This window comes from Marmota monax, unplaced genomic scaffold (assembly GCF_021218885.2).
Source record: "Marmota monax isolate L192 unplaced genomic scaffold, Marmota_monax_Labrador192_F-V1.1 WCK01_AAM20220418_F8-fsc00013, whole genome shotgun sequence".
In the NCBI taxonomy this organism is placed as follows: Eukaryota; Metazoa; Chordata; class Mammalia; order Rodentia; family Sciuridae; genus Marmota; species Marmota monax.
Genome location: NW_026692202.1, coordinates 5,006,731 through 5,030,267, shown reverse-complemented (window position 1 = coordinate 5,030,267; position 23,537 = coordinate 5,006,731). Strand labels below are relative to the sequence as shown.

Sequence of the window (23,537 nt, the reverse complement as noted above, 5' to 3'; positions counted from 1 at the left end):
CCTCCTCAGGACCATGCACAGTACCTGGCAAGTACAGGAACAAAAATATTTATTAACATAAATGAGGTTAAGGGGAAATTTGTTCATATTCTAATTTACTGATTAGTGGTTTAGAACCTGTCCCCAGGGACGTATGTTTTACAGGTCTCAAGCTCTCAGTTCTTTGTTAGTTTCTCCCCAGCTATCAGTCCTCTACCAGTATGTTTTAGTCAGCTTTTTCACTGCTGTGACTAAATGACCCAACCAGAACAATTGTAAAAGAGGAAAAGTTTATTTGAGGGCTCATGGTTTCAGAGGTCTTAGTGCATAGAAGGCCGGGTCCATTCCTCAGGGCTAGAGGTGAGGCAGAATATCATGGAGGAAGAGTGTGGTAGAGGGAAGCAGCTCACATGGTGATCAGAAAGCAGAGAGAGAGAGATATCCACTTGCCTGATACAAATATATACCCCAAAGTCAGGTCCCCAATTCCCACCTCCTCCAGCCACACCCACCACTTCAGAGCACTCAGTTAATCCCTATCATGGGATTAATTTATTGATTGGGTTAAGACTCTCACAACCCAATCATTTTTCCTCCTAACTTTCTTGCATTCTCTCACACATGAGCTTTTGGGGGACACCTCACATCCAAACCAAAACACAGTACAACTTTTTCTTAATGCCACCAGTTTTTAATCTGTTGTCACTACTTCAAATTTTCAATATCCTTATCCTTCCTCTATTATGTCTCGAAAACTGCTGCCTTCAGCCCATTGATATCCCCAGATTCATGGACATATTCACTATTCCCTCCTATCTAGCCATATTAATTGATATTATCTTAAATGCACACATGAGGTTCCTGAAGTAAAGACCAATTATTAACTTAAAAACAAATAACAATTGTATGGCTCCCCATCCCCTGATTCTTTCCACTGGGATAATGTAACAAAAGGCAAACACTACAAATGCAAATCTTGTGTTGTTGGAAAAGAAAGCTGAAAAAGAGAGAAAAATGTAAAAGAAAGAGTTACAACTCTCTGTCTCTTCCTTACTGAAATCTCTTTGGAGATGGATTGAAAGAATCCTGAATTTTCAAGTAAACATGTCTCTTAGGAAAGATAAGACCATTGTCTCTAGCTTTATAACCCAGGGGATGCCTGGAGTCCTTGCTCTCAGCCCCCACTGAACTGTAAACTTGTGCCTCCCTAGGTAAATCTTTCTGGAGTTCTCTATCTAGTTAGTCAGAAATCACCTTTCAGGGCTTGTTAGAACCAAGTTTCAGTAAAATTTCTTCACAAAGTTCTGGCCGTACAAAAACACAGTAATATTTTCTCCACAGCAGCACATGACTTCACCCTCTAACTTTGCTAATATCCATCAGAGACCTAGTTGCAAGCATGAGGAACTTACTCTGAAGGGGAGTCACTAGAAAGCCTAGACAGCCAAGTTTGGAATCTGGAGAGCAGTTGGGGTGACAACCAGGATCACTCCACACAAACCACGTGACAGTACTGATGGTGAATGCCAAGCAACACAACCACACAGAGGCTACCAGCTGTTAGCTGCTGACAGCAACACAGCAGAAAGGCTATTACTGTCACTGCTACCACAAGAGTGGATTATTTATATCATTGGTTCCAATTCAAACTCTGGAGCCAGAACATCTAATCAGCCGAATCTAGAGTTAGTTCTATCCTAGCTGCAAAGGAAGCTAGGAAAGTGAGTCTGATTTTCAGTTTCTATAGTGGGAAGTGACCTCTGACAAGAGCTAAAACTCATAATATGGAGAGTTGCCCCCCAAAAGAAAGGGAGTTGAAATGCTGGGCCACCACAAAAAACAAAGTCCATTATTTTGTTACTCTATATTACTTATACCAATCTTTATTTACATTCATCCAAATGCATAAGCTGGAAATCATGGCATCATCTTCAAATTGTTCACCCCTACATCTGATAAGTTCTCAAGGTTCTTTGCTTCCTCTATCCCTATTTTTTTAAAAAAAATATTTTTAGTTGTATGTGGACACAATACTTTTATTTTATTTATTTTGATGTGGTGCCTCACACATGCTAGGCAAGCGCTCTACCATTGAGCCACAAACCCAGCCCCCACTACCCCTATTAAGCATTTTGTATCTAACCTCTAATTTCTGTCTTTATCACCATGACAACAATTGGACCCTCATCAATGTCTCTTTGGATAATAGCTGTAGTATCCTGTGTGATTCCCCTGAGCCAGCCTCATCCCTTGCAATCAATCTCTCATGCTGCTCCTATAACAGTAGTCCCTTCACCTTCTGAATATACCCCTCATTGCTCTAAGGCTTATTTTTTAAAAGAACATTTTTTTCCCTCTCTCTTCTCCCCTCTCCCCCTCCCTAACAAGATTAGGAAGACAGAGTTAGTGTTTCTTCCCATAGTTAATTGCCCTTGAACACACCCACTACAGGAAGGAGATGCCTGCGGAGGAGCTGGGACGTGAATGTCTCCCAAATTAACAAGTGAATCCTAACAGCCAACTGGGGTGCCCTGGGACCCCGCACCCCACCAGAGCACAAATGGAATGTAACCCTTGAAGAGTTCCTTTAAACCCCATCCCCCACCCCGTCCCTCCTGATGGAGAGATTCTGCCTTTAGGACCGGAGTGTTTCTCCTTTGCTAAAGCAATAAAACTTCTTTTTCTTTTTTTTTTTTTCTCAAAACTGTGTTCTCATTATTAAATTGGCATTAATTGGCACTGGGCGCAACTACTGAGCTTTTGGTTATACTCCTACCCAGAAATCTTTCTACTATTAAATCACATTGTTCCCCAATTTAAAATCTGTCAATGGTAGTCTTCATTCCATTCAGAATCAACTTCAGATTAGTGAAATGACATAAAAAGCCATTTTGACCCATCCCATTTTCAGCCTGACCATCTTCCAATATTCTGCTATATGACCCTTGACTCCAATGGTGAAAAAATACTTGTTCTCCAACTATATCCTGCATTCACACATCACAGCTGTACCCATAAGGTGCGTCTCCCTGGAATGTTCTTCCAATCTCATAACTACCACTCTTTCTTCAAGACTAAGCTCATTTCTACATGAGTTAGGGCCCACTGTCTGTCTGGAGTCTATTTTGCATACATATGTTACCATATAGAGGTTAGTTTACTGTCCATGTGTAAGGGTAAAAGAAATTGAAGTTAAAGCGTAAAAGTTAAAGGGTAAAAGACCGGGTGTTGTAAAGTTTCTAAGCTGCAAGGTCTGAGTTAAAATGTAAAGGATTAGGTATTGTTAGGTTTCTATGCTACCTGCAAAACCTGAAATTTCTGTAGCTGTTGAGACAATACTTGGAACTGCCCAGTAAATATTTCCCCTGACTATTGGTTGTTTAATAAGGGCTCTGTGTGGTCGCACGTAGGCATTGCAGGGCCTGGACCAATCAGTTTAAATGTAACCCCCTCCTTAGGAATGACCTATCACTCCAGCCTGACCTGTTCCCACCAATGAATGAACCAATCATGTTTAGGAGTTGTTATTCAATTTTCCCTCGCCTCATGATGATTTGTTCTGATGTATACAAGGCCCTCCGCCCTCCCCAAAAAGTGTACTTAAGCAGTGCTCAGCCCCTGCTCGGGGCTCTGGGCTGCTTTCCCTTCTTGAGTGGGCACGGAGCCCCAGCATGCTGGTTCAATAAATCCCCTTCTGCCAATTGCATGAGTGGTCACTTGGTGGTCTCTTTCTCCGACGTTTCGCAGGACCCTTACACATGTCCCTCACCAAGTGATTTTTTTTTTTTTAATATTTATTTTTTAGTTTTCGGAGGACACAACATCTTTGTTTGAATGTGGTGCTGAGGATCGAACCCGGGCCGTACGCATGCCAGGCATGGGCGCGCTACCGCTTGAGCCACATCCCCAGCCCATGAGTTCAATTCTTCTTTTTTTTTTTTTTTAAAGAGAGAGTGAGAGAGAGAGAATTTTTTAATATTTATTTTTTAGTTTTCGGCGGACACAACATCTTTGTTTGTAATGTGGTGCTGAGGATCGAACCCGGGCCGCACGCATGCCAGGCGAGCGCACTACCGCTTGAACCACATCCCCAGCCCGAGTTCAATTCTTGATACAAAAAAAAAAAAGTCAATGTGTTGAAAGGTTGCAGTGATGCATACTCTTGTAATCCCAGCCACTTAGGAAGCCTGGGAAATTTAGTGAGACCCTGTCTCAAAATAAATGTTTTAAGGTTTTGACATGTCAATATTATGGAGTGGCTTTGTGCTGTCACTATTGTTAATCAAATCAGATCTAATTGTTTATGTACTTGCCAGTGCTGTAACTGCAGTAATTGCTCAATAAAAGCAACAGGGTCAACTGACAGGCAGCTTCGAGAACATGGATGACCCAAAATAAAGTTACTTGATTCTTCACGTGAGGCTATAAATAATGAGGCCAGTAGCTCTGAATCATGACTGTAAAATCTAGAGAACTATTTCCAAATCACTACTGCCTGTGGTAATGACAGATGACAAATATTTTCTTTTATCTTTGAAATTGTATCCTTTGTTTTATTTTTTATAACAGGACACAGGAAGGCTCAAATATTGTCATTAGAATAATGAGACAACAGATCTACTCCTAAAAGAAATAGGTTTTGTTTTGTTTTTAGAGCTGGGGATCCAACCCAGAGCTTAGGGCACATGCTAGGCAAGAATTATACCACTGCAGTATATCCTCAAGCCTTAAGTAGGTATTTTTAAAAATTAATTAATTAATACTAGGGTTTGAACCCAGAGGTGCTCTACTTCTGCGCTACAACCCAGCTCTTTTTTTTTTTTTTTTTTTGAGACAGGGTCTCGCTAAGTTACTGAGATTGGCCTCAAGCTTGTGATCCTCTTGCCTGAAGCCTCCCAAGTTGCTAGGACTATAGGAGTGTACCACCACACCCAGCTGAAGTAGGTATTTTAAATAGAGGAAGTAAATTCCTATTTAATGACTATTACCATCTTCCAAATATAATAAGATTAAAAATCAGTTGGAAAGCCAGGCGTGGTGGCATGTACCTGCAGTCCCAGCTGAGGTAGGGAGATTGCAAGTTCAAGGCCAGACTGGGCAACTTAATGAGACCCCATCTCAAAATAAGAAATAACAAGGGCTAGGGAGGTAGCTCAATGGTAAAGCACTGTTGGGGCCACCCTGACCAGGAGCTATGCACACACCTTTAAGTCCTGAGTAAGAGCTATTGGACTGGTATTTTACCCCGCAATGCAACTGGACTTTACCTCTGCTTGGATAAGAAAGTTGCAGCTCTGGGAGTGGGCATCACCTGAGGGATTGAATTATACTCACCTGTTTGTTGTAATCCTACCTTTCTGCCCTTTTTTGGATAGAATATTCCATGGATTAGCTCCCTCCATTAATAAAACCCATGTTATAGGCATGCTCCCTCTCTTTCTTGTCTGCCTTGCCCCCTTGTGGGAGCTATGGCTGAGGAGCAGTCACTGAACCCTAAGAAAAAGATACTTTCTGTATTTGTGTCTTTATTTAGTCAGCCCAAATTCACTTGGAATGACCCTGATTTAGTTGCATGTCCTGCAAAGCACCCCAATATAAATAAATAAGTAGGCAGAAAAACATTACAAAATATGTTAACACATATGCCATTAATAGAACCAAGTATTTCTACATTAACACATCAATATTAATTCATATTTTTATTTTTTATTATTTTTTTTTATTTTTAATATTTATTTTTTAGTTCTCGGCAGACACAACATCTTTTGTTTGTATGTGGTGCTGAGGATCGAACCCGGGCCGCACGCATGCCAGGCGAGCGCGCTACCGCTTGAGCCATATCCCCAGCCCTAATTCATATTTTTAAAAAAGGTTTTACAGGGATACTGCCCACTGTAGTAGAAAAAAATAAGAATATCTCTTCTTCACTCATTGCAAGGTTCTTGGCTGATATCCCTATAAGACCAATTAACAAAAGAAAATCCCCATAAATTTATTTTACATATGTATGATCCTTCAAAAATGAAGATCCAAAAACTCAGGGAAAAAAATGTGTGTTTTATGGATAGTCATGCAGGTGTAGAGTTGGAGGACAAAGGTATATGATCTAATGATGATAAACTGGAAGACATTTAACAACTCCTATCTGTTCAGATTCTCCTTGGCCTGGAGTATAGGGAGAACTCCTCTGGGATGAGGGTTTATGACTATCAGGGAAGGTAGGTTAGAGAGATTTTGTATGGTCCACCTCAGGGAAAGAAAGGCCAAAAAGGTCTAGGAATGACCTTCCCAATTCTGAACTTTCCTCATTTTCTTCATCTTAAAAGATACCACATATGACAAGATGCCATATTTTTGAGCCCCAGGACTACAAAACTGATAATGATATTACTTCTAAGGAGGGCCATTACAATGAATGAAAAAACACACACACAGCTCTTTATACTTTATTCATCTCTGCATTTTTAAAATGTTTTATTTTTTTAATCCCAGATTGTATTATTAATCTTGCAAATTAAAAAAAAAAGACAATATCATATAGTAGTAGTAGAGTGGGATTTGACCCTAGCTAAATAGAATTTTTGGTGGTCTTAATAACTATGTTACTATGAAACAATTATACTATAAGCATCATTATATAAAACAGTCTAGAAGTAATTTTAATATGTAACTGACTCTGTGTGTGTGTATATGTGTGTGTGTGTGTGTGTGTATGTGTGTGAGAGAGAGAGAGAGAGAGATATTCTGGGGATTGAGCCCAGAGCCTTGAGTAGGTTATGAATACACTCTACCATTGAGCTAATCCCCAGCTTGTATCTGGTATTTTATTGTATAGATGTAGTATAATTTAATTCATTAATCTTTTCCTCCAACAATTTAAAGCAACTTTTGAAACCTTTTTTATGGAGTTTTCCAAACATGTACAAAAATGGAGCAAATATGTACATAAGGAACTTCAAAGTATCTATAATGCAGTTTATTTTTTTTAACAAATAAGTCTTTTTTATGTCTTTATTTTATTTATTTTTATGTGATGCTGAGGATCAAACTCAGTGCCTCACGTGTGTGATACAAGTGGTCTACCACTAAGCTACAACCCCAGCCCCTCTATAATGCAGTTTCAATGATTATCAAATTATGGCCAACCTTGTTTGCCTAAAATGAAATTTTACTTTCTCCTCTTATATAACTTTATTCTCTTTATGTCTGTCTTTTTTTTTTCTGAAGATAAAGAAGATGTGAATATCTAGATTCTGATCCATTTACCATTCTCAACAACTTTACCCTGGCATGGTAGTGAGTAGCTGCAATCCCAGCTACTTGAAAGGCTGAGGCAAGAGGATCACTTGAGGCCGGGTGCTTGCTTGAGGCCAGTCAGGGCAACTTGTGGAAAAGAAAGAAAAATCATCTTCTATTAATAACTTGATTGCTTATTTTAAATAAGCTTATTGCTTATTTAAGTAAGTTTGCTATCTGTAGCAAACTTACTTAAATATAATTTCCTTAGATTTTCTCTGTCCCTGAAACAATAAAAGAATATAAAAATCCTCTGCAAAGAACTATAATGATAGTTTGTGTATAAAGCACTTAGTGTGCACCAGCAGTTAAAAAGTAAAATAGAAGAGATCAGAAAACAAAATTTAGGATAAAAAGATCTAAAAGTCGTATCCACACATAACATTTTCTTTCAAGCTGTGGTCTTTGGTTTTAGGCATCATTTGGTTATATGAAAATATAATCATGTGGCAGCCACAGACCCAGTTCACTATTTTAGTGCCTCCACAGAGCATTTTCCTACAGGCCATTTGCATCCTTAAATAGTGATCTTGTTTGGTGTAGCAGAATAGAATTCGGAGGCCAGGACTGTGAACCAGGCTGGAGAGCAGGATGATAGGAGTATGGGCAGATCACAACACAAAACAATGTTTCAGCTCAATGGTGATTCAGAACCATGGACAGTGTACATGGATGTTCACCTCCTGCAACAATCTCACTGTATAGACAAAAAATACAGAAAAGAATTTGTATCAGAGAAGCTAAAATTGAAGACACAGGCAAGGTTCCGAGGCTAATCTGGTATCCATAGAGCTCAGGCAGAGTCATGATAAAGGCCATAAAATCCAAAAATAGATATTTGGGGATCATACTCAGGGAAAGAAAAAGTTAAATCTAAGGACAAAGGAAAGAGTAGGGTATAAATGAAGTATAAATAAAATAGGAAAGGGAAGGGATCCAGACTTGAGAACAAGAAACACTTTTTTTTTTTTGGTGGGGTATAGGGGATTGAACTAATGGGCACTTAACTACTGAGCCACATCCCCAGCCCTTTCAATTTTATATTTTGAGAGAGGATCTCGCTAAATTGCTGAGGCTAGTTTTGAACTTGAGATCCTCCTGACTCAGCCTTCTTAGTCACTCGTATTACATGCCTGCTCCACCATGCCTGGCAAGAAACAGCACTTTCAAGTACAGGAGCAGGCAACTAGAACAAGATCTTTCTACCCTTAGAACTGAATTCAATTTAAATTGGTTCAAACCTACAAGCCACTCAGTGATGCCAATAACAGTGAGATCATAGTTTAAGCGGTAATCCTGCTGTGGACAGATGAGAGCTGACAAATTTGCAGTGCTCAGAGGTATGAACAGGATTGTACAGGTGCTATTGGTTTCACCCGTGGCTCAGGTCCTCTGAAGCTGTCATGGCCTTGACATTTGAAAGCAAATATTTTAATTCACCACCAATTCCTTTGCACTAACCCAGAGAAGATAAAAAGAAACAATAAAAAGAAGAGTAAGGTAGTTGATGAGCAGAAAAGCAATGTGCACTGACATGATTAGTCCCATCTTCATCTTATAATGTTATTTCACTTTAACTTTTTTTTTTAATCTCTCAGGACAAAAAGCCTACCAACCTACCAACCAAAAAAAAAAAAACCTTACAAAGGGTCTAGGGTTGTGGCTCAGTGGTAGAATGCTTGCTTAGCATGTGCAAGGCCCTGGGTTCAATCCTCAGCACCACATAAAAATAAATAAAGTTATTGTATCCAACTACAACTAAAAAATAAATATTAAAAAAAACCTTAAAAGGACTTGCTTTAGGGAGAAAACCACAAGCATGTGTATTTGTGTGTATGCATGTGTAAATGTGCATATAAGTTGAGAATTTCCTTTTTTTTAAGTTTTTTTTAATATATTTTTTTTAGTTGTTGATAAACCTTTATCAACAACTGAGAATCGAACCCATTGCCTCACACATGCCAGGCAAGTGCACTACTGCTGAGCCACAGCCCCAGCCCCTAAGTTGAGAATTTCTCTGCCACGCAACCAGCACACTAGCTTCATACTAGAGGTCCTAAGCATAGAAGTTAACTAGTGAGATCAAAATAAAGACACATAACTCAATTTACCTTTTTCTTGACCAGTTCAGAGACGGCCCTTCTCCACTCCTGCCTTGAGCCACTGGTGGGGTAGCGAGGTTTACACAAGAGACTAGCAGGAGAGAGAGAAAGGAGCATGCCAGAGAGTGAGTGGCCTTTATTGGGGAACAAGAAATTCAGGGGGAAATTCCATCCAATGAAGGTCGAGGGGGACAGCATTCCAAGGTCAGGGTCAGTGATTGGTCTCAGGGTCAATGGTCAGTCACACCCCCACACGGAAGGGCTCTCGCACCTAAAAAGGGTGGGGATTAGTTCTGACACAGCTTGGCCAGAACGCCTCACACCCAGTCAGGGAGGTGCCCAATCACATGCGAGAACGGCTTCCCACAAATTTCTATCTTGGATTTATCCGAAATGGAAAAGAGCCTTCCTACAGTTGGGTGAAATGGACAAATAAGCATTGTTTATAGAGAAAAAAATTTTTTTGTTGTTGTTGTTTTGTTTGGGAATGGTACTGGGAATTGAACGCAGGGTGCTTTACCACTGAACTCCATCCCCAGATCTTTTCATTTTTTTCCTTCTCATTTTTTTTTTTTTTTAATTTTGAGACAGGGTCTCATTAAGTTGCTGAGGCTGGCCTTGAACTTGTGATTCTCTTGCCTCAGCCTCCTGAGTGGCTAGGTGTGTGCCACAATGCCTACCTATAGGGAAAAGTTTTTTCACTTGGGAAGAAAATTATCTCTTACTTAGGGCAAGAAGGTAAGCCTCATACTATCCTTTAAAATATTTTAAATAAAGGACCATCTCTTTAGAAGGGACAAAGCAAGTGTACAGTGAGTAAGAATTTTTAAGTCAACTCCTAGAAGAGGCATTGAGAAGCTTTTTCTGTAGAGGCCTAGATAGTAAAGAGTTTATTTAGGCTTTGTTTTAGTCAAATATTCTCCTTTGTTTTTGTTTTATTTTGTGTTTGAAGTGCTGGGCTTAAACCCAGGGCTTTGACAAACTAAGCAAGCACTCTACCACTGATACCTCTGAGCTACATCCCAAGTCATGTTATTTATTTATTTATTTTAACAACAATCCCTGGTACAAAAAACAAACAAACAAAAAAGAATTTAAAAATGTAAAAACATTCTTACTTTGTGGTTCTCTCTGAAAATAGATGACACAGCTAGATTTGGCCCACAGGACACATACTTTGTTATCTCCTGCAAGGAAAACATTTAGAGGAAAATTAGAATTGCTTGAACCCAAAACAGTTTTGGGGTGAGGTCACATATTGGAATCAGGAAAATATAAATATCTTGCTAAAGAAGATATGATATATCTTTCCTCAAGAGAAAGGTATGGCCATACCATCCATATTTTGGTTTCTTTGACAACTAATGTTATTCTGTCTCTTGGAAAATCATGTGATTTTTCCATTCCATATGAGCAGTTATGTTTGTAGAAGTGAACTTAAAAGAGTTACTGAGGGGGAAGTTCTGGGGAGTGAAAGTGATATTGGTCTAATTATATTGTTATGTTGTGTGCATGTACAAACATGTAACAACAAATCCCATCATTATGTGTAACTATAAGGCACAATAAAAAATGTGAAAAGAAAAAGAAAGGCTACTGAAAAACTCAAGTGAAGTGTTTACTACCCTCCTTAACTTTCCTGCTCATGTCAAAGCTGTTTAAGCAGCAATCCTAAAGAAGAAAACTGGCCTTCTATATCATATGGTAAAAATATATAGATGTGCATATATATTTATGTATAGGAAATACATATTTTCATATGTAATCATGAATATGCACAATATGTATATATAATAAATACATAAATACATGCATTTGTATATTTCCTGCAGTACACAGTTCCTATTTTGTGAACAGTTTTCAAATATCATTTAAAAATACATGAAGGTGCTAATATAGTATAATGGTTGAGTAGACATCATCACTGCACAGCCATCTGGATAGACCTCCATAAAATACTGGATATACTCAATGATGTAGCAAAGAGGTCTCTAGCATTGCTGTATAGAACAGAATACACACCTGGAATGAGGAGGGTTTTGCATTTGCCTGACTACTATCATCAAGGTACATCTTACTTGTTTTATTTAATTACCGGCCACTTGTCTTGGAGGAAAAATGTTTTCATAAATGTAATATTTAGGTTAATTAAACTTATCGTCAAGCAGGTTGTACTGCCCACAACAAATGGATTCCATATGTGCTAATTATCTTACAGAACACAGAAGCTATAGAGAGATTATGATAATGACTTGGATGGATGAACAAATAGGTCAGCTAGAGATAAGTGGACTGATTTGTCTAATATTAGAATTGAGCTCTATAAAACCCCTGCCTGAACTAAATCATTTGATAGAAGAGTTACAAGTATGTTTTAAACCTCCAGAGTTTTAAATTTTCCTGTACTTGCCAGCATTCTGCCTCTGGAGAATTACAAGAGATATTAAAAAAAAAAAAAAAACACTGTCACAAAATTGCGTTCCTAGAGGGTTATGATTTGTCAAAATGCTCTCTACTGTCCTGTAATACTTTTGTGTCTTTCTACAAAGACCCTAAACATGAAAATCTTCTGCAACTACATGGACAGCAGTCGTGAACAAATATCAAAATGCAACATAGATGTTCCCCTACAGCATTTATCAGATTGCTTTGATAGATAATATGAGACTATGATTTGAGTAGATAATATGCAGTCATAAGTTAAGCAGCAGACAGAGATTTGCTGATGCAGGAGTCAAGAAACACAGACTCAGTTCATTTCTGCCTTAAGGGAAGTTAAGACATTTAACCCCTCAGTGCCTCCATTTTCTCCTGTTATCTCATACTGGTATATATTCCTTAGTTTACACTAAAGTTATCCAAAAGAAGGAAAAAGAGTTATTTTACATTCTTCCTACCTTTTCACATGCATCCTTCTGAACCTTCATTTGAGATCCACAAAAATATAAATACCAGATTCAGTAACAGAGAGAGAACATAAAATATACACATTGGTATATCATTTAAGGAAATAGCTTAATGGGATTTAAAAATCTATGTAATTACTCTTTTCTCATTGGTTAAGTAAATATAGGAAGCTAAGATATTAGACAATATGAATCAACACTTTTTTAACTAAAAGAGTTGACAATTTTTTTTTCATATTTCATATAACAAATAACTGCATTTTTTTGGTCCTACCAGTTCTTCCCAAACTATTCTCTTTTTGATAGGAAGAGGGAGTAAATCTTCTGTTTCATGCTTTTAGAAATCACTCAGAATCATAGTACCATGGTCTCTTGGCAAAGTAGAACAAGTAATACAAAACTGATTATCTTAGTCTTTTTTCTATTATTATAATAAATTACTGAAGCTGGATCAGGTATAAAGAATAGAGGTATATTTAACTCATAGTTTTAGAGGTTGAATGTCTATGATCATGCGATCCCCTCAGTTCAGCCCCTGCTGAGGGCTTCCTTGGCTACATCACAACATGCTAGATGGCATCATGCTGAGAGTGCATGTGAGAGGAAGAGAGCAGTCACCTGATGGGACAAGAAGCCAGAGAGATTCAGGGGCCAGGTTTGCTCTTTTTATAACCTTCCCTCCCCCCCACACCCCACCACCATATAGGGTGCTGGTATCATACCAGAATAGGAAGGACTCAGTAAACTGAGGAGAGGTGGGAGGGAGATGAGGAGCAGAGAATAGAGTAAGAGATATCCTTCCTTCCTTCCTTGTTGAAATGCTGCCATTGTTTAGTTAGCTGGGCTCACAGCTTGCTATCTGCCCATTTCTGATAGTAGTCTTTCACATTCTTGTTGTGTTTCCTACTACACAGGGTGTCTTTTTCATGGATGGAGAATCATGGGTGAGGTAGGTGTCATAGGAGTCAACATAAAACTTGGGCATGTTGCTCTGCAAGCTGTTGGCTACTCTGTTACAGGATACCCTGAAATGACTGATTTGACACTTGTTTCAATTTCCTTAGGTAACCAAAGTCTGGCTCCAAATGTACTGCCCAGACTTATCCTTGTGGAGAAAATTAGGTCAAAGAAAGTTTAAGACGAGTTCTTACCACCAGAGGAAAAATGGAAAGCTACCCCAAGCTTGAATACCACAATAGCTCCTATTGAGTCAAAACCAGCATTTAGACATGTCTGGACCTACTTTTCATTTGCTTTTCTTCTTTTACTTTTCTTTTTTCCCCCTCCAATCTCCCACACCTGGACATTTCCCCTAACCATAAACCTGAGACAAAAGATGGATCAAAGAGTAAATTGTGTGTCTTAGGTACTGACTCAGCTTCATTGATTTGTCTTGGAATCCTCAAGGAGAGGATTACTAAAAGAAATCCAAGGAACACTTTATATGGCACCCTGGGAGCAAAAGGGACATAGCTTGATGTAAGTGAGAAAGAGAGGCATTTTCCATGTTTATCATTGTATGAATGGACTCATCAAGAACAGCTTCAGAAATTGTATGGCAACATCAGCACCTCCAGATTTTTTTGAAATTTTCTTTTTTTCCAACTGGGCAAGTGAATCCATTTCTTGTTACTTCATCTTGGCTGAAAGCAGAAGTGGTTATCCTTTATTTTTAGAATAACTTATTTCATTGGAAGTTTATATAATTGATTTTTAAAAATATTTTTAGTTGTAGATGGACACCATACTTTTATTTTACTTATTTTTATGTGTTATTGAGGATCGAACCCAGTGCCTCACACATGCTAGGCAAGTAAGTGCTCTACCTCTGAGCCATAACCCCAGCCCATCTAACTGATTTTTAATGATGGCTGGGTAAATCAACAGATTCACAAAATTCCTGAAAATTTGACTACCAACCTTCACAAGCCAGTATAAGATGTGCCTCTTACACATGTCGGATTGAGCTTCACTTTCTTTATTTATCAGACATTGGTTTATATGATTTAAGATTAATTCTAGTTTTCAAGTCAAAAGGAAGAACTGCTCTGATCAGATTTATTCAATAACCTAATAAAAAAGGCAAATAAAATAAAACTAATAAATCCTTCAGTATGGAGATCCAGGATTAAACCTTATTGGACTGCTCTCTTGTTTTAATAGAGTTTCTTACATCCACGCAGGAAAAAAGAGTATTGCCAGTTCAGATTTTTGTCATCTGTAGACCAAGAAATTACTGCAACTGGCATTTTTGTTTTTAGTCTCTTCCCTTTTCAGTTTCACCCTCTGTGGCATAAGAAGAACGAGCATTCTAGTATCTCAGATTCAGTTTATTGTGATACTAGGGATTAAATTTAGGGCCTCTGCATGCTAGGCAAGCACACTACCACTGAGTTACATTCCCAGACCTTTTAAAATTTTATTTTGAGACAGCATCTCACTAAATTGCCTAGGCTGTCCTCGAATTTGTAATCTTACTGCCTCAGCTACTTAAGTAGCTGGGATTACAGGCATGTATCACCATGAGAGGCTAAAATCACAGATTTGACCATGTCTTTCTCCATTGCCTTCAGGATGAAATTCAAGCTCCTTAGGATAGCATATAAGACCCCTGTAATAAAAGATATAGCAAAACAAATTACTGCCAAATCTTATTCCCCTCAGTAGTATATACATTTATACCCAGATAGATCATGGCTCTAGAGAGGCACAAAGTTCATTGGCCATCTAGTTGCTTTGATTGGTGGGATATTAGGAATGTGACATGAGGAGAGGTTTGCATGGTTACATTTGTGCTTTTGGCATCACCATGAGAAGACCATACCCTGGTAGCCTGTATCTCTACAGCTTGAGCCCAGAATGATATAAGTGGGCTGAATCCACAGCTGGAAGCAGAATCTCCTACTCAAATCAAGCCTAGATCGGCTGATCTGAAATTGGTCTGAAAACCAGTGAGCTTGAAAACAAATGTTACAAATATTTCTTTAGCTTTTATATAGCAAAAGCTGATGAATATAATATTTTAGTCTTGAAACCAGGAGAGGAACTTTCATGTCTATTGGTTCATTTAACTTGCACAATCACCTATGAAACAGTTTTTCCTCCCATTGTACAGATGGGGCATGTGATATTTAATGTTTGTTATTTGCTTAAGTTTATACAGCAAGTAAGTGTGGTGGATATAGGATTTGTCTTTTCTGACTGCATACCTTCATTTTCTCCTGCTTCCCCAGTTTCTTCTAGTTGCTGCTTTACTAGCAACATACTCCGAAAATGCCATTTACATCTCCACCCTCTGCACATTTTGTACTCCACTAGGTATAGAGTAGGTTTTCGGGGAGAGGACAGCCAGCGTCTCATTGGGGGGTTCTTCTGACCAGAGGAATCCAAGCCACCCTAAATAGCCACCTTAAATCTTAATATCACAAATAATTAACAAATATTAAAACACAAACACTCAGAAATATATTTACAAAAATGAAGCCCCTGATAGATCTAGTCCACATAGGTTTTTTATTTTATTTTATTTTTTTGTTTTCGTGATGCTGGGGATTGAACCCAGGCCTTTTGCGTGAGAGGAAAGCACTCCACCAACTAAGCTATATCCCCAGCCACCACATGGGTTCTTGAACTAGACAAATTGAACTAGACAAAATGGCTCCAGTATTTTATTTAAGGGGGTACATCAAAGGTAGGGGTAAGGTTTCAAGGTGGAGTCTTCCTTTGTGATGTCTTGCAGTCAGTAGGTTGATTGACATCTTGGCATGTCACATCCATCTCAGGTGCTGTGTGGGATCTTAGGCAGAGCTTGAGGGGGAAGTTCACCTGCATCAGGTGGTCAATTCCTGAGGAGAGTGCGCCAGGGAGTTCCCAGTGCCAGACTTATCACCTCAGGAGGCTACTATGGGCAACAGAGTCCACACACAGTCCACGAATGGCTCATGACAGCAGGTGCTCAATAAATATTTATTGGATGGTTAATAAATAAGTGAGTGTCCAGACTTCCTCTATTTTGTCAACTGGATAACTCCAAATCCTTGTTCAGGGATTACACCCATGTGACGTATTTTGCTCATCTCTCCAATAATCTCCTTTTTTTGTTCTTTTCCCCCTGCTATCCTTTATCATAGCTCATATAATCTATCACACTAAATTGCAATTATTCAATGGCATATTTGTTTTCCTTATCCTAAAACTTCTCAATAAGGTTCATGAGAATTCATTTTGTGTCCTTAGGAAAGCACATACCTAATAAGTATATGTTTTCATTCCAAAGTTTTCTAATCACCACAATGGTACTAGATTTAATCTCCCATGAAACCATATTAAATTTAAGCATCATGGATATCCAGTGATGCTATCTGCTTTCATAAACAGACAAAAAAGAAAAACTTAAAATTATATGCATACAGCAGGAAGTTATGATGGGAAAATACTGCACTTGTGACTGTCATACTTGTAGAGGAAAATAACTTTGAGAACTCTGCATTTGAGGCTCAGATGTAGCTCACTGACAGTGTGCTTCTCTAGTATATGTTAGGTCCTGGGTTTGATATCCAGTCCTAAATTGAAAAAGAAGAAAAGAAGGAGGAGGAAGAGGATGGAGGAGTGGAGAAAAGAACTCTGCTTTAATTCTAAGGTTTCAGAATTATTTTTTTAAATATGTATTTTTTTTAGTTGTAGATGGAGACACAATACCTTTATTTTATTTTTATGTGGTGCTGAGGATTGAACCCAGTACCTCATATGTGCACAGTGAGTGCTCCACCACTGAGCCCCAGTCCCAGCCTCAAAGTTTTCAGAATTCTTAACAAAATTATTTTAAAATTCATAGGGGTTTATAAGGAGAAATAAATTCCCTAAATTTTAAAATAAATACATTTTTAGAGGGAAAAAAGTACATAAAATTTATTACATGCCCAAGACATGGGAATATTATATTAGTCTCTGAGATAAATCTTTTTCAAACTACGTATTGTGATATAAGTCACAGACAACCTAGTCTGCTATCAAAAGACTAGCAACAACCACTAGATGTCAGCACTTATGAACTGTAATCCAGACAATATGATGTCAGTTTAATTTTTTCTTATTTTAAGACAATGATTTATGATTAAAAAAGTTCCAGAAATCAAACAAAATGTTTGTTTGAAGTATATAAAATAATGTATTTATAAAATAACAGAGTAAACCCAATTATTGTGAATATTCTTATAACAAAAATAAAAATTCCATTTTAAATAGCCATTTTGTAAGTTGTGGCTATCCACAAACTAGTATTTTTTCAAAACAGAACCAGGGCAAAAATTCTACATAAGAGGGCCATGACAATACTCTATCATCTTAAGAGCCAAATAAGTGGATTTTGTATCTATGTATTGGAATTTTCTTTAGGCCATGAGAATAAAGTATTCCTTTTCACAAAAGAACTACACATCATCATCTGACCTTAGGTGTGCTGTCTGTTTCACTGTTTTGACACTTACCCATCAACTGTAGTGAGTTTCTTCATTTACTTTTTGTTTTATTTTTGAGACTGGGTCTTGCTTTTTTTCCTGGTTGGCTTTGAACTCCTGGGCTCAAGTGATCTTCCTGTCTCAGCTTCCTGAGTAGCTGGAACTAGAGACACAAGCCACTCCATTGGGACTCTTTTAGATTTAAGCTGTGGAATTACCCACGTCGCTCACACACACACACACACACACACACACACACACTGGGATAGACCCCAGGGGCACAGGTTACCCTGAGCTGCATCCCTCAACCCTTTCTCCCTTTTTATTGATACAGAGTCTCCCTAAATTGCTGAGGCTGTCCTTCAACTTGCAATCCTCCTGCCTCAGCATTTCCTGTTACTGGGATTACAGGTGTGAATCACTGTGCCCAGCATTACTCCTCTTTTGAAGTATATTCAACAAAGCAGACCAAAATCAGTGCATTGACAGGCTGCCTAAAGTATAAACTTTTGTAGAATACACAAATCTTTTTTGTACTGCCTCTGAATAGCAAAACAGTGAGAATCACCAAGAGCAAAAAACATGCCAAAGGTATGTCCACTGGGTGGGATTTGTAATCCTGTGGCTGAGAGTATTGTAAACCTAATTAGCTGCTTAATGAACCATTAGGAAGATGTCTGGGGTTGAGGAAGGAATGCACACACTTGACTCAGCTGACTAGCATTGTTTTCATCAGAGTCTAAAATGAAATAATGGAATTTTTTAAGCTATTAGATACTTTCATAGGTAGACTCAGAGATCTCTTCCACACTGGATTAGCTGGGGTTAAGTAGCCTGTTTCTTACATTACCTGTACTCCCATCATTTTTTCTTTTTTTTTCAGACAGTGTCCCACAGAGGCTGATCTTAAACTTGCAATCCTCCTGACTCACCTTCCAAGTAGCTGGGATTATAGGTGTGTGCCACCACACCCAACAAGAAAGAGATTCTTGAAGTGTTTTATTGATGTTGCTGTTTGTTTCTGTATAGATTATATGGATAATTAGAAATAGAGTTGAAGTTATTTAACATTCTTTTTTTGTTTTGCCAAGGCTATATCTTCTCCAGTCTTCTTGAGAATTGAAACAATTACATAAAATTTTATTCTTCCAAAGTGTGCCCTTCATTTGTAATCTATATCCTTTATTATATCGTTTTTGTTCTACCACTTCTTTGCAAGTCCCATGTGGGTTTTTCTTGCTGTTTGTTAAAAAATAGTGTCAGTAGACATCTTATGTTTATCCTTATTTGGGAACCATTTGAATCCTTACTTTAAAATATGAGCTGGAGGGGCTGGGATTGTAGTTCAATGGTATAGCACTTGCCTAGTACATGGGAGGCACTGGGTTCCATCCTCAGCAGCTCATAAAAATAAATAAAATAAAGGTATTGTGTCCATCTACAACTAAAAATAAATAAATAAATAAATATGAGCTAGAGGTTTCATTTTTATGCCTCTTATTTTTAAATCAGTCCTCTAGTTGCTTAAGAGGAGTGGATTAAAAATTTGGAGTTGTAGATAGTCACAGTATTGAGACATTATGTTGAAAACCATCTTCTACTGCCCATTCATGCAGAATTGTGAAAAGTGTTTGTTTATTCTTTAGTTTCAGGGTGACTAGCACAGTGTGGTGAAAAATCAGTAAATGTGCAGGGTGTGGTAGTGCACGTCTGTAATCCCAGTGGTTCTGGAAGCTGAGGCAGCAGGGTCATAAATTCAAAGCCAGCCTCAGCAACTGAGGCCCTAAGAAAATCAGCAAGATTCTGTCCCTAAATGTAATATAAAAAGAGCTGAGGATGTGGCTCAGTGGTTAAGCACACCTGGGTTCAATCCCTGGTACCAAAAAAAAAAAAAAAGGTCAATAAATGTTACATACTATATATTTTTTATTGTATAACATTTTATTTAATTTTTAAATTTTCTTTTCATGGAATGCATTTTCTTATTACCAATTCCCACAGTGGGAAAGTAATTTATTATTTTTAGTATTATATTTGTGGACAGATTATTTTAGGACAAGTAAAACACATTGGAGAATTACATCTGTTTGGAATTTTTAATATTCTGATATGTCTACAAGGAAGACTTCTTTCTCTAACTTGAGCATCTCTAAATTCAGAAGCTCTCCAATCTTTCCTTCCTAGGATATAGAAATCTGTAATTTGAGATTTTAGCATCTCCTAATTTTAAAGTTTCCCTAGGACATAAAACCATCAGTAGCTGGTATCAACTAAACAGACAGGGAAGTTTCCAAAAGTAAACACTATCTAATTTTTGCAAAGTCATGAATTAACAGTCTTTCCCTTTGTCCATTATTTCCAAGACAAATGCAGAAATGATCATATACTGATAATAATAAAGCTAAATTCTCTTTAAGAGACTGACAAAAGCAAAAGCTCATATGTAAAGTTTAGTCATACTGTCTCATGAACTTGAAGACAACCCCATTAACTCACCAGAATGCAGAACTGGGTCTCATAATTTCTTGAATACATTTCCTCTCAAACCTCTTCCTCAACAATTAAATTCTAAAATAATCATGTAATTAGAAGAAGGTTTGTCCACCAATAAACTTTCTGTTATTTCCTCCTTATTGTGAGTTAAATGACAGAACAGAGGCAGAGGCATACAATCAATTCTCAAGACAAAAAGGTCAAAGCTTCCACAGCATGGCAACAGCTTTGCAGATGCCCACGTCATGATAGTTGAAAAAACAAAGACCAGCAAAGGTTAAAGCTGAGAGTGGCAAAAGGCCTGCCTTGGCAGCTTTCTGCGATGCATCCCCATGAACATAGTCAGTGACAACTTGTCCAAGGCCCCAGTGACTATGAAGAGTGAGGACTGCAGCCAAGGAGTAGTCCATTGCAGAGCAAGGATTCAAATATTCAGCTGGAAGCAGGCCCAGGAGCAAAACACTGACAGCCCTCTCGCTAGTCCAGTGAAGAGATGCAGCCTTGAAACCAGAATGGCGGTTTGGTGACAGGTGAATGTGCTGTGTTCCAGTCCATCCTGGGGTAGGTCGGTCCTGGAGAAATGCTGAGATATGAGCAGGTCTGACCAATGGGGTTCAGAGGACAGAGCTAGGCCTCCTTGAGCACCGCAGAGGACACCCAGCCTCAAGAGAACCCGCCGCCTCGCTTTTGAGCGCTCAAGGTCGTTCCGACATACCATATTTTTTTTGTGTGACTCTTGTCATTTTATTTATTTATTTTTTTATTGGTTGTTCAAAACATTACAAAGCTCTTGACATATCATATTTCATACATTAGATTCAAGTGGGTTATGAACTCCCATTTTTACCCCAATTACAGATTGCAGAATCACATCGGTTACACATCCACATTTTTACATGATGCCATATTCGTGTCTGTTGTATTCTACTACCTTTCCTATCCTCTATTATCCCCCCTCCCCTCCCCTCCCATCTTCTCTCTCTACCCCATCTACTACAATTCATTTCTCTCCTTGTTTTTTTCCCCATTCCCCTCACAACCTCTTATATGTAATTTTGTGTAACAATGAGGGTCTCCTTCCATTTCCATGCAATTTCCCTTTTCTCTCCCTTTCCCTCCCACCTCATGTCTCTGTTTAATGTTACTCTTTTCCTCCTGCTCTTCCTCCCTGCTCTGTTCTTAGGTGCTCTCATTATATCAAAGAAGACATTTGGCATTTGTTTTTTAGGGATTGGCTAGCTTCACTTAGCATAATCTGCTCTAATGCCATCCATTTCCCTGCAAATTCCATGATTTTGTCATTTTTTAGTGCTGCGTAATACTCCATTGTGTATAAATGCCACATTTTTTTTTATCCATTCATCTATTGAAGGGCATCTGGGTTGGTTCCACAGTCTAGCTATTGTGAATTGTGCTGCTATGAACATCGATGTGGCAGTATCCCTGTCGTACGCTCTTTTAAAGTCTTCAGGGAATAGTCCGAGAAGGGCAATAGCTGGGTCAAATGGTGGTTCCATTCCCAGCTTTCCCAGGAATCTCCATACTGCTTTCCAAATTGGCTGCACCAATTTGCAGTCCCACCAGCAATGTACAAGAGTACCCTTTTCCCCACTTCCTCGCCAGTACTTGTGCCGCAGTCCGGCTACAGCAAAATAACCGGGGGGTGACGAGCAACTTGTGTAGATTGATACAGCAGGAGTGGGAGCCGTTTATTATAGGACAGGAGGGGTATTTATACATTCCACACAGCTTATCTTAATTAGCATAAACTCGATACAGCAGTCAACCAATAAGGAATCTCCACACTCCATGGCTTGCTGGCATTACTTCACAAACCACTCCCTCTGGCAAAATGCCAGGCGCCATCCAGACTTGTTTACAGACTCTAACATTCCCCTGGCAAAATGCCAGGCACCATCCTGACTTGTTTACAGACTCTAACATTTCCCCCTTTTGTTTAATTTAAATAACGACCATAGTGGTTTTTACACAAACACCATAAATAATCTGCTACAAGCAGAAGGGGAGGATACAAAATGCCACAATACCAAGCCACTTGATGGCTCCATGCAAGAAGCCCTTGGAAAAATTATACCAGTAATGATACCGTTAGTAAAGATACCAAGTTACAATTTGTTGTAGATTACAGTTTGTTGTCTCAGTCCAGGTAAAGCAGTGTCTCAATAGATTAACTCACAGTCCAGGTAAATCACAGTCCAGGTAAGTTCTGCAGGTAGCTAGCTTGAATCACAGTCCAGGTAAGTTCTGCAGGCAGCTAGCTTGATCCGAAGTCTCGTCCGGTTCTCAGCAACACTGGAAATTCTTCCACCCTCGTCTTCATTGGCACTGGGACTAAGGCAGGAACTCCGCAACGCTGGCTAAAGAAAATCCTGTAGCATTCCACTAAGAAAACAACCTTCTGAACAATTTAGTACATTATCTCAAGGTTTTTTACATTTAAAATAAGCCTTAATAGTGCTCATTATTCATCAGCCTCCAGGTATGGGAGAACCATTGTAGCTTAGTTATTGGCATTGAAAATGACCAAACATCAGGGACGCTGGTAGCGTCTTCTGCCGGCTGCAGTGTCCTGGGCAGCCCCAGATGGCCCTGGGGAGTGTCCCGGACTCAAACTGCTACCAGGCACAGGGAGCAAAAGCTTTTGAGACTGGGCCTCCGGGTCAGGTCTGGATTTGGGCTCTCGCAGTGGCATCCCGCTCCCCAGGTGGGGAGCGGGGAAGAGCCCGCTGCCGTTGCTTGGAAAGTCCTTGCTGCGCCATGACCGGCTCGCGCACGTGGCAGCCGCTGCGCCGTTTCACGCACCCTCCGGTAACGAAAAGTATTCAGTAATAGCCTTTTGCTGCAACTTTTTTCCTGATAATCCTTCTTCTTCTGAACTTTCTTTTTCTTTCTTACTAGAGTTCCTGGGCTTCCATCAACACATGCCCTAACTATTCTTGGTTCCACTGGGGTGCCTCCTTCCCTTAGTAATTTACTTCTCACCCCTTCCATATTTTCATCACAAAGACAATACAATACACCAAGACAAAACAAGACACAAACATACTGCATCAATCTTCTCCATTTTCTCGAAATGGCCATTTTTTCTCTAGTCCTATCTGTCTAGGGACGAGCAGATTTGCTCCTGTCCTATCTATGGACGATCAGCTTTTTTTCGTCACTTACCCCCGAGTGTCCCGGGGCTCCCGGTATGGGCCACCATCTGCCGCAGTCCGGCTGCAGCAGAATAATCGGAGGGGTGACGAGAAATTTGTGTACATTGATACAGCAGGAGTGGGAGCCGT

General features: G+C 39.0%; 1 pseudogene; it reads right to left on the bottom strand.

The window, feature by feature from the left end:
* Positions 1-19,979: 19,979 nt before the first annotated feature.
* On the bottom strand, positions 19,980-20,950 carry LOC124083170 (succinate dehydrogenase [ubiquinone] cytochrome b small subunit, mitochondrial-like; annotated as a pseudogene).
* Between the last annotated feature and the right edge of the window lie 2,587 nt (positions 20,951-23,537).